General features: G+C 44.5%; 1 protein-coding gene across 2 annotated transcripts in view; it reads left to right on the forward strand.

Moving 5' to 3' along the window:
• Window positions 1–200: 200 nt before the first annotated feature.
• The window catches only part of ZBTB38 (zinc finger and BTB domain containing 38), a 606,633-nt gene continuing 594,492 nt past the window's right edge, over window positions 201–12,341 (forward strand). For both annotated transcript variants that reach the window (XM_044071057.1, XM_044071058.1), the window contains exon 1: window positions 201–298. The gene's annotated coding sequence lies outside the window, so the exon portion shown is untranslated. The remainder of the gene's footprint in view (window positions 299–12,341) is intronic.

Raw genomic sequence — 12,341 nt, forward strand, 5'->3', positions numbered from 1 at the left:
CAAGCTTATGCTTCATACATGAAGGTCATAAAGGCTACCACAATATCTTCATTTCTCTATTGCTAGGCTCCACGAGTGCTTTGTGATTCTCATTAACTGCTGCTCAGAAGTACCCTTGAGTTGTGTTGACGTGCTTGGTAAAAATATTCACACCATTTAAGGAAACTATTTTTCATTAACATTTTCTTTGTTACAGAATGACCTTCTGTTGTTCCTACTCCTGCTTCTCCTGTAACTCCTACTGAAAAAAATGTGACACATCAAAAGCTGCTAATTATGTGATGTGCCCTTCACAAAGGTAGGCATGTTTGTTATAGTATTGTAATTGCTGGGGAAAAAATAAAAGACCACGTCAGAGGCAGTGCATTTTTAGCTGTGTTTTTTCTAAAAGTGGTCATATTTACATTACATTGCTGTACCTCAAGCATATGTAGGTAGGCTGCTAAGCGTGTTTCTTTCTCATTCACACTGACTAATGTTGGAAGTTGCTTCTTTTCTGTATTCTGACACGTTGGCATTCATCATTTAATAACTGCTGCAGTAGCCTAAGCTGTACGGGGCATATCCTGCCAATGACGAGACGTCTGCCCAGCTTCCAAAGCTTTAGGGCTTTTGATTGATTGCACTTTTTGGTGTTTTAAATTTTTTTCGGGGGGGGGGGTATCGACATCCTGTGAATAATCACGCCTCGTTTAATCTGCAAACCCCAAAGAATTAAAATTTTGGGAGATAACTACTCAAAACAGAAGCAACCCAAGGTCATAAATTCCTCCACACCCCCTGATTATTTACACACACACACACACACACACACACACACACACACACACACACACACACACACACACTTAACACTAACTCCGAGATTGCACAGATTTTGAGAAGGGGGAAAAAGTGCTAAAAATACACTGCCCACTTTTTTGCAATTCTCTGACTGCCATTACCAGATGCCATTGATCTTATAGTGGCAATGTTCTGTGTGTCATTCAACTGGATGTGTTTCCTTTTTTCTGTTTACAGCATTGCTGTTTCTTTTAGTAAGTTTGTGCGCAGTTTCTTTGTGGGCTTTCTTTGAATTTATTAGGGGTACCAATACTAATTTTGTGTGTGTATATGTTTTAGAGTACTTTTTTGGTTTAGGCAGTGTTGTACAAAAATAAAATAGGCAGTGGTTTGAGTAGTTTGGTGTGTTTTTGTGTGTTTCTGTTTTCAGTGAGCTTTTGGTTAAGTTCTGCTGCTTGTTTCTTTCGTTTGAAATGTTTTTTCATAATGGAAGCGATGTTTGTGCAAAACTGTTCTGTGCTATTTTACATGTTTTTCATTACCCATTGTTGACAAGACATGGAGTTACTGTGTATAACTGAGAATTTTTTTTTTATGTTGCCCCTTATAAGAACACTTAATTTTGGTGGGTTTTATTTCCTGTTTTGCCACAGTGGTGTGTTACCTAGCCTCTCTTTGACAGTTGGTCTATTTGTTCTTTGTTCTGCATCACCAGAAGGAGAGTTGACTAGGACATTGTTTTGACAGCCGTCAAAGGTGGCTTTAACAGTTTCTGTTTTGTGGCCCTACTTTTCCAGGAAATACACAATGCAGTTGCAGCAAATATCAGATCGTTGACCTTCATTCAGAGAAAATCCTTTCAGTGATTCGCTGAATTTACCGAGGGCAAGTAAGTACTTGCCCTACAGCACAATGGACCGACAGCTACACAAATTGAACAATCCTAAATGGGTGGCTTCACCCCCACACCCCTGATGAGGGGGCTGCCCCCCCAACTATATATACGAACTCTGAGATCACACTACAGTGGAGAAAAGGGCAGAGTTGTGCTGTAGGGTAACTATTTACTTGCCCTTGGTAAATTCAGTGAATTGCTGAAACATTTTTCGCTGAATGAGGGTCGACAATCCAGTGTTCACTGCAATGCACTGCGATGAACTGATACAGACCCCATCCTTCTTACACCATGGAGCCAGATTAACTTTGTTTTGTTTTTTTTTTTAATGTTTTTTGAGCAAGTCTTTTAGTATTTTTGTCTTACAAACATTAATAACGTGTTCCTCGAAGATCAGTGATTTGGTTGAACATATGGGAAGCTTCTGTTTTTCACTGTACTGTGGTTAGTACCACCTTTGACCTGCTGGGTGCTTAGCATATCAAAATAAAAGAGTAGATGTACATGTGTAAAACATATATATATGTATATGTATATATATGTAACCACATTTATTTATTTATTTATTTTTATATAGCATGACCTCAATAGCCACAGTAAGCCCATTCATTTTCCCTAAGAGGGACAAGAGCCACTCTGATTCTTCTCCCTTCAGTAAAAGCCCCACATCCCATTTTGTCCCTTAGAGGTTAACAGTAGAGGCAAGGAAGTGAGATAGCTTTTGTAGTTGTGTGAAAGGCCCCACACCCCACCTAACTCCATCTTCGCAGCCATCAGTGACTATCCGTAGGCCACTGCCTAGGAAGGAGAAGTCTTTTGTTTTATGTCCAGTGCTATATCCATGTTTGTCAGGTGAGTGAATGCTTCCCTCCCCCAATTATGGGTGAGACAGCATTGACCATTCACACCCATCCCTGTGCCTGACCCTTCCAGCAATCCAACCTGCTAATCAAACACTATATTTCTAGGGTGTAGTTGGTGCCTCACAGCAAGAGGTTCTCCCATTCGATTCTCGGCTGGAGTGCGGGGAGTGCCTTCTGTGTGGAGTCTGCATATCCTCCCCGCGTTTGGGTGGGCGTTCGAAAGACATGCGTAAATGGGCGTGCCTTCGTTGAAGGTTGAATGTCGAGCTGGCACCTCGGCGTTCGTGAAAATCTACTGCCAATCATTAATGGACCGGAGTTCCGCTGTGGCGACCTCTAACCGGGAAAAAGATGAAATATATAAGTATGTAAGCCAGGAGCGGCCTTAGGTCAACTGATGCCCTAGGCAAAAGGGCACTATGGCGCCCCCACAACACCACTCAGTGCCCCCATCCTGGTCTACCTATACCAAATAAATACTGGAAAAGCGCTCTTACTACAGCGGCGCCATAGGCGGCCACCTAGTTGGCCTATGCCTAAGGCCGGCTATGGGTGTAGATGGGGCTTTATCCCTGTACATCATGGGGCTGGATCTAGGAAACTTTTTTTGATAAGTCTTCAGAATGGCATCCCTAGGGGTCACAGATTAAAATATTTTGTTGTATGTGCTTCTGAAATCATTAATTTATCAGTTTGTGGCAGGCAGAGCAAGAGTGCAGGTGAAAGGGTTCTGGAAAGGAGGCGGTGCAGAATTCACCAAAAGTAACACTGAGGACTCATCAGCAGATACTCCCCTCTACTCGTCACTCATATTAGACCCATTATAGAGTACAACGCCCCTTTTGGAATGTACCTCACAAGACATCTGCAGCAGCTGGAAAGGCCACAGAAGTACCTCACAAAGAGGATTACTGGCCTCAGACAAATGCCCTACACTGACCGCCTCAAAAAACTCCAGCTTTACTCCGTAGCATATCGCCTACTCCGAGGTGATCTCTGCCTAACATATAAAGCTATGTCAAACCCAGATCTGTTGGACATGCTACACCTAAAGAAATCCCAATCCCTCTGAGCTACACACTCTAGGGACCTAAACCTTGTCACCACAATAAACAGGACACGCTGGAGGGATAGATTCCTGTCCCAGAGTCTTCCTATACTCTGGAACAAGCTATCCATCTATGTCAAGCAAAGTTCTTCATTAGCACTCTTCAAGAAAAATCTTGATGAGTGGATGGGAAATAAGAAATACACCCTGGGGATCACTTCTGTGTCTCTGCTGGACAGTAAATAACTTTCTTGGGTGGCGTAAGCTATGGAACCTTGCTGGCTAGGCTTACGTAGGCCCTTGGGCCGATAGCCTAGTACTTAACCTATGAACCTATGGGATTCTGCTGTTGCATCATTGTACCTCATAACCATATGTCTATGTATGTAAAATATACTTAAAAAAAAATTAAAAATATATACATCTAGAAAAAAGTTTTACAAAAAAGATTGTTTTCTAGAAGGCTGTAATTTCTTTTGATTCTACCACGGTGAGGAAAGTGTAAGAATATATTTATTAAGAGAGGATGTTGGCAGGAAACGATCAACGAAAGAAAACACTAGCTCCCAAGTTCTTAGATTGGTAAATAAAGGTATTACAATGGAAAGGAATTAATATGGATTACTAGAAGCAACTAAGTTAAATCCTAAATATGTTACTGTAAGCATAAAAAGCACTCATCCATAAATACGAGAAGAAGAAAAGATTTGATGAGGAAAAAGAATTTGGGTCATGTCATTTTAAGTATTTATTTTTTTGATGTATGTGTATATTTCTCAGTGAGTTATTCCTATTTGCCAGATCATCTGTAGTTGTTGCATGTCAGAGACAGGTGAGCTAATGGACAAAATGATGCTCCTTCCATCAAAGCATTATGGAGTTAATATAGTGGCTTGAGAAAAAGAGAAGTAAAAATTCCGAGTGGTATCCAAAGAAAAACATGCTGAACTGATGTAGTTTGAGCACTTTCATTCATTTTATTAATAGAACTTCTTCAGAAAATAAAGTGCAGTTTAGTTACAGAGCTATAAATAGTTATAGTGACCACTGACAAGGTTACGGTGACCAATAACAAGGTTAAACAAATTATTTAACATAGTATTTATCAAGGTTGAAAAATAAGTGGCACTGTTTGCTCATTACAGAAGTGTGGAAATAAAAAGTGTAAGACAAATACCAAAGGTGAGATACAGGTGGCACTGTGTTGAGTGGTGGAAGATATAAAGTTATGTGTCTGAGATACAGATGGAGCTAAAGAGGTAGGGAAAGTGTACAAATGTTTAGTACCCAAGTTGAGAGCTAGGTAGCTTAAGAAATGGAGCCTAAAGTAATAGGAATAGTGATAGCTGTGTTGGCAAATAGGTGGTGCAGTGGTTCTGTTGAACCACTTCAGTGCACATTTGGTGTTAATGTGATCATTGAGGCCTGGGGAAATGTCTGCTTGAAGAAGCAGCTGAAAATCGAGTTCCCTGACTCTAAGGAAGTTATTAGTATCCCCAGAGAAGGGGGTGACCCTTTGAAGGATAAGAAAATTGAAGCCGGAAAAGTGGGTGCATTTTGTGCTATGTCTCACTAGTGCATTGGAGGGGCTCCAGTGTTTGATGGCTAGCAGATGTTCTCAACTCAGCACCACCTGTATCTTCTGAAAAAGTTCCATTAATAAAAGGAAAGAAAGCGCTCAGAATACATCATTTCAGCGTTTCCTTCTTTGGATACCACTTTGATTCCGATTTTTGGAGTTAGTATAGTGCACTAATTTCTAGATCTGGAATCCATAACTTAGAGGTAAAGGTTTAAAAAATTGATATTAACACTGTGCATGTTCTGCTTGGACTCATTGATGGGGGAAAAAATATAAGTGTGTGTATGTATGTGTATATACATATATATATATATATATATATATATATATATATATATGTACAAGGGTGCACACTTACTATATCTGCAAACTGAGATGAAGTATAAATCTCATAGACAAAATAGTGCATAACCAAAAGTTCCAAGGAAAGAAAAGTCAATTCAGTATACAAAGTAAATAATGTAGGTTCCATTAGGCATCTTTGTTTATCCCTTTACAGCTTTAATTTTGATCCTAATCAGCCATTCATTATTAGTATGATCAGCTGGGAAGTTGTGGACTGATGAGAGAATAACAACTTGTGCTGCACATTCTGCAATGTACAAGTTAGGTTATTTGCCATTGGACAATTGATGGCTTTTGTAAAATGAAAACTAGTAACTGTCTTGTAAATCATGTTTTCTTCATAGTAGTGACTTTTACAAATGATAGAAGGTTAAAAAACAGGATGTTATGTAGTCCAATCTCGCCTACATTCTTACCTGTGGGTTCGGAGCCGAATATCGGCTCCGACTCAGCCAAACTTTTCTAGCTTGAAGTCTTCTATTGGCTGGGCTAAGCAGGTATCCCATGCTGCACTGCTCCATATCCCCAGATCTCTTTTGCCGCTCGTGTAGCTCTGACGTGGTCTCGCTCTTGCTAAGTACCCTTTTTTCTTGTTATTCTGAGAAAACTACTTATAAACAAAAAGCTATTTTCATAGCTATTGTCTATTTGGTGTTGTATTGGTTTTCAGTAGTGGGTTTGTGGTATCCCGCTAACTGTTCTTTTGGGCTGGGCCCGTTTCAGTTAGAGGACCTAGTCCTCTTGTCCTGTGTTGTTCGCGCTAAAATCGTTTAAGGTTAGAGGTTTTAGTGTCTGTTTCCCCTTAGTATTCATGGTCAATAAAACCGTTTTAGTTAGAGGTTTTTGGCCTTTGTCTCAATGCGTGTTCCTTCTGAGGTTTGTGTGTGTGTGCTGTGCAGTATACAAAACTTGTTCCCGCGTTTTGTGGTGCTTGCGTGTCTGTGTCCTTTCTTGTCAGACAGTGACTTGTGCTGTGTTGGTTTTTTGTGATTACTTGTTGAAAGATGTCCAAGGATTCCAAGGAGCACAAACCTTCGGGTTTTAAAAAAGTGCTCTTGGTTACAAGATGTCCATCACAGATGGGCATTCGATTTGTGTTTATTGCCTGGGAGCCATCCATCTGCAGGAGTCCTGCAGCTTCTGCCATGCTTTTTGTCCCAGAGTGCTCCAAAAAAGAAAGAATAAGCTGATTTTAAAGGGACTCTTGAAACCCTCGTTTGAAGAGGCCATGGATTCTTCTCCCAGTTCTAAATTTAAGTCCTCTAAGTCAAAAAAGAGATCTCTCAGTTTCCTCGGAGCCACCGGAGAAAGTCACAAAACTTGCTTCGACCTCCTCGGCTCCACTGTCCTCTGGGCCGCAGGAAGTGTCAGTGTGGATGGAACCGGCATCAGCTCCAGTTATATTAGAACCTCTTCAGAGCTCATCGCCCAGTCTTAGACCAGTTTCACCTGAGAGCAGATCTCGATCTCCCTCCCTGTCTTCCAAATCCTCCAGGACTCTTTCAGATGTGGATGTTGATAGGGTGGTGCAGAGGCTCCTCCAGTCACCGGTTTTGGCAAAATTGTTTTCGGGCCCGGCCCAACACCTCCTCCAAGTGCATCTCTGTCTTCGGAGCCAGAGTGTTCCGCTCCGTGTAATGTTCCTAAGTCTGTTCCGATGGCCCCTCTGGGCCTATCGGTACTGACGTCTGCTCCGTCCACAGGGTTCGGGACTTGGGATTCTTCAGTCGGGCCCGAGGGCGACGTCTCAAGACATATTTCGGTTCAGAGTCTCCCGCTTGGTGCCTCGGCTCGAGGAATCCCGACTCCTGTCATGGTCTCGGAGGCTGGCCAGTCCTCAGACTCGGGGGGGGGGGGCTGCCTTTGAGGCCATGTGGACTGCGCTGGCCAGATCGTCAGCTCCATCATGCAGGTTGGTCATTCTGTCCCCCACCACTCCGGTGAGAAACTCTGATCACCACCTATCCGTAGACAGCAGAGCACCAAGGCCTAGGGATACCCCCACGAGTGGTCCCCAAGTTTCTGAGAGCCCTTCAGAATTCATGCCTGAGGAGCTGAGGAGCTCCTAGAAAGAAAACGTGCAAGAGGAAGCACATAGACTCCCAGGATGAGTCTCTCACCTCGGCTACTGACCTCGAGGAATCGGAGGGGTCCCCCAAGTCAGCCTCAGATGATGTTTTCTTCTCCGACATCCTGGAGATATTGAAACAGAGGTGACTGGCCGTCCAAAGCTCCCTCCGAGGAGGAGTCTGTCTTCCTTAAGGCCTTTGGTGCTCAGCCCTCCACCTCCTGGGTGCCCCCCACCCTTCAACGAGTTCCTGGATTTAATTTGTCGGAGGGTGTGGGAAAACCCTGATTCTGTGGAACCCATACCCAGGTGTCCCAATAAGTTTCTTTCTGCTCCCCCGGGTAAGAAGTTTCTGTCCAAAGGAGTCCCTGTGGATGCCATGGTGGTGGCAGCGGCCACTCAGAAGGAAGTAGCAGAGACTTCTTCCTCCGTCCATCCTCTTAACAAGGAGTCTAGGACCATGGACCGGTATGGGAAGCGTACCCTCTTGTCAGCAACCTTTACCTTACGGTCACTGAACTATCTGTCTCATTTTACTCGGCTCCAGAGAGATCTCCTCAAGGAGTTAGGAGATACTCTTGTGGATAATATTCCTGAGGCGGTGGCACAGACTGTTAATGCCCAGGTGTCTACCCTCAATGCCATCGTCAACTCCTCCATGCAGCTCATTTCATATGCAGCCGATGGAGCTAGTAGGGCAGCAAGCTCAGGAGTCGCCCTTAGAAGGCAAGCCTGGATGCACCTTTGTCATTTCGCGGAGGCCTTCAAGTCTTCTTTCACTGACGCCCCCTTTGATGGTTCTTCTTTGTTCAGAACCAAAGTGAAAGACACCCTCACCAGGTGCGAACAAGAGGGAAAGACCCTGTGTGCTGTAGGGGTCCGTTTTTCCCTTCCCTCTAGACCTTACCCCAAGGACCAGTGGTGTGGGAACATGTGGTTCAAAAAATCACAGAGGTTTTTTCCTGCCGCACAAGATGAGTCCCCCTCCAGAGGCAGAGAAGGGGGAGATTATTCAGGGAGACGCCGTCCTAGAGGCAGAGGGGGCCCCCGCAATTCGGGAGACCGTGATTCCTTTTCCGGCTCTCTCTATTCTCGTTCCTGATGGAATGCCCAACTGCTTCTCTGGAGCCAGTCGGGGGTCGAATATTGTTATACCCGGAAGCCTGGCAAAGCATCACCCAGGACCAATGGGTATTACGAATAATTTCCGGAGGTTACGTCATTCCCTTTACGTCAGACCCCCCTTCAGTCAGAAAAATCCTGGATGTTCTACCCAGTCAAAGAGATCAAGCAGCTTCAGAGGTTTCAAAGCTGCTAGGAGCATGTCCCCTCAGACCAAGTCGGATTAGGGACTTGCTCAAGATTCTTTTTGGTGCCGAAAAGAACAGGGGACCTGAGACCCATATTAGATCTCCGCCAACTGGACAACTATGTACAGAAGTTCAAGTTCCGTATGGTCACACTACAATTGATTCTCCCATTGTTGGGAGAGGAGGTATGGATGTGCTCCATCGACCTCAAGGATGCTTACTACCATGTCAAAATGGACAGGGCATCCAGGAGTCACCTACACCTCCGGCTGGGAGCCAGTCATTTCCAGTTTCGAGCCCTGCCCTTTGGTCTCACCACAGCCCCCAGGGTGTTCACCAAATGTATGGCAGTGGTGACTGCTCACTTGAGACGTCAAGGATTCCAAGTGTTTCCGTATCTGGACGACTGGCTCCTTACTGCCCCCACCAGGCATCTACTAATCCAAACCAGGGACGCTACCATCACTCTCTGTCAACAGTTGGGCATAACACTAAATTGGGAAAAATCTGCCTTGTTGCCCTCACAGCGTGTCACCTTTATAGGCGTAGAATTAGACACCATTCGAGTGCGAGCCTTTTTACTGCAGGAAAGGATCTGAGTCTTACAGCAACAGGTACACGCCCTGATGTCCCTGAGGAAAGCGAAGGCAAGATGGGTTCTTCAACTCCTGGGGACCATGGCAGCAACAATTATGTTGGTCCCTCTAGCGAGATTGCACATGAGACTTCTTCAATGGCTCCTCTTTGCTCAATGGTCTCTTCAAAAATTTCCACTTTCTCACCCTATTTTGCTCACGGACAGATGCAAACAGGATCTCAGTTGGCGGCTTTGCACCAACAATCTGGACGGGGAAAACCCTTCATTCCCCCCATCCTGGTTGCCACAGTGACCACGGGCGCCTCCTAGATGGGGTGGGGGGGGCATTATCTCGGCAGGACAGTCCAAGGCACGTGGCAAGATCACAAGGTACATCTGCATATCAACGTCCTAGAGATGAGAGCGGTGCTACTTGCGTTGCAGGCACTTCAGAGCTTTCTACCTCTAGGGACGTTTGCAATACACTCGGACAACATGTCAGTGGTGTGGTATCTGAACAAGCAGGGGGGAACCAGATCTTACCCCCTGTGCAGAGAGGCCATGCGAGTGTGGCAGTGGGCAGTATCTTCCCAACGGTTTCTGGTGGCAGCGCACATTCCGGGGAAGTCCAATGTGATAGCGGACAGGCTAAGCAGAGCTATTCTGATGCCTTAGGAGTGGTCCCTGAATCGTCTAGTTGCAGAACGAATCTTCAGCAGATGGGGTCAGCCTTGCTGCGACCTTTTTGCCAGCCCCCTCAATGCCAAATGCAGCAGCTACTTCACGCTGATCCCCCCACAGGAGGAGTCACCCAGGGGCGCTCTAGTTCACGATTGGCCCTCCGGTCTGCTTTATGCTTTCCGTCCGTTTCCCTTGTTATCAAAAGTGATTCAGAAAGCGCAATCCTTGGGAAGCAGAATGATTCTGATTGCTCCACACTGGCCTCGTCAAGTCTGGTTTCCCTTTTCCAACCCTACATTGTGGACACTCCTTGGATTCTGGACCCACAACCAGATTTACTGACACATGTCAGGACAGTTCCATCCCTCTCTGATGACCCTCCGGTTGACAGCCTCGCTACTCCACTTCCATCGTTAGTTAGGCTTCATCACGTTTCACCGGAGGTAGTTCACATTTTATCTTCCTCTCATAAGCCCTCTACTAGGAAGATTTATTCTAGCAAGTGGAGAGGGTTTTTATTTGGGCGCATACCCAAGGAATTGATCCTTACACAGCCCCGATTGCTTGGAGTTTTTGTCCATGCTTTTCCATCAGGGTTCAGCATCGGCTACCATAAAAGTTCAATTGGCAGCGATTTCTAACTTTCATGTTGCTAATGAGCCTAGTCTAATGGCTCACAGACTCTGTAAGGCTTTCCTGAAGGGCACTCTATTACTCCATCCTCCGGTCTCTGAACCTATTATGCCCTGGGATCTAAATTTTGTTCTACAAGCCCTTACTTCACCACCTTTCGAGCCTACAGCTACCTGTGATTTGAAATTCTTGACCTGGAAAACAGCCTTTTTAATAGCAATCACTTCAGCCAGGCGAGTTTCAGAAATTCAAGCCCTTTCTATCAAACCTCCATACTTGATCTTCCATAAGGACAGGGTTTCTCTTAGACCAAACCCTTCTTTTCTTCCTAAAGTGGCGTCCATATCATATCTAATCTTAATCAATCTATTGAGTTGCCTGTATTCTTTCCCCATTTTTCAAACAAAGCAGAATTTAAATTTCATCAGTTGGATGTACACAGACAGTTACGTTTCTATCTGCACCGAACAAAAGATATCCGGAAGTCTGATCAACTATTTGTCTCCTTTTCGGAAAACAAAATTGGGTCCCCTGTCTCCAAAATCACCCTATCCAGATGGATATCCAGTTGCATCTCTTTCGCTTACTCCGCAGGAGGAAAAGACCTGCCGTTTCCGGTCAAGGCTTATGCTACTCGGGCTGTTTCTACATCTACAGTCCATCAAGCCAGATTGTCAATGGATGATATATGTGCTGCAGCTACTTGGGCTTCTCCTCACACATTTGTTATTCATTACAAATTGGACGTGGTATCTAGGGGCAGGTCATCCTTTGGTTCCACAGTACTCAGGAGTATTTTCCTATGAGCCACCCAGGATGTAGGTGCTAGGGACGCTGTCCCACGGGTAAGAATGTAGGCGAGATTGGACTACATAACATCAAGAAGTTATGTACTCACCATAACGTTCGATGTATGTAGTCCATCTCGCCTCACATTCTTACTTACCCTCCCACCTTCACCCTTCCTGGAGGATCTGGAGGTTAGGTCTGATTTACAGAGTTCCTTTCACTTTTAGCTTATTCTTCTTTACCTGGATGTTGTTATGCATGGGGTATGAATGAGTGTTCGCAGCAAACTAGATCTGGGGATATGGAGCAGTGCAGCATGGGATACCTGCTTTGCCCAGCCAATAGAAGACTTCGAGCTAGAAAAGTTTGGCCGAGTCGGAGCCGATATTCGGCTCGAACCCACAGGTAAGAATGTGAGGCGAGATGGACTGCATACATTGAACGTTATGGTGAGTACACAACTTCTTGTTATTGTGCAAGATTTTAGTAAGGAGCAAAGTATATTTAGAAGAGTTGTGGATATAATTTTCGTAAAAAAAAAATCTTTTTTATGAGTAAATAATGTATCATCATAAAACCTGGGTAGTACTAGATTGGCGCAAAGAAAGACTGAATTGTAATTAATGTTGAAAATGTCAAAAGCTAGAAAAGTTTGTGCGTTTCTGTCATGAGGTGCAATGACCTCTGGGTTTTTCTATATGTAAAGAGACATGAAGCTATATAGGAAGACGCCCACCCCACTACTAACAACTCCATGAGAAAAATTC

This window comes from Protopterus annectens, chromosome 5.part0 (genome assembly GCF_019279795.1).
Source record: "Protopterus annectens isolate FY-2018-M chromosome 5.part0, PAN1.0, whole genome shotgun sequence".
NCBI lineage: Eukaryota > Metazoa > Chordata > Ceratodontiformes > Protopteridae > Protopterus > Protopterus annectens.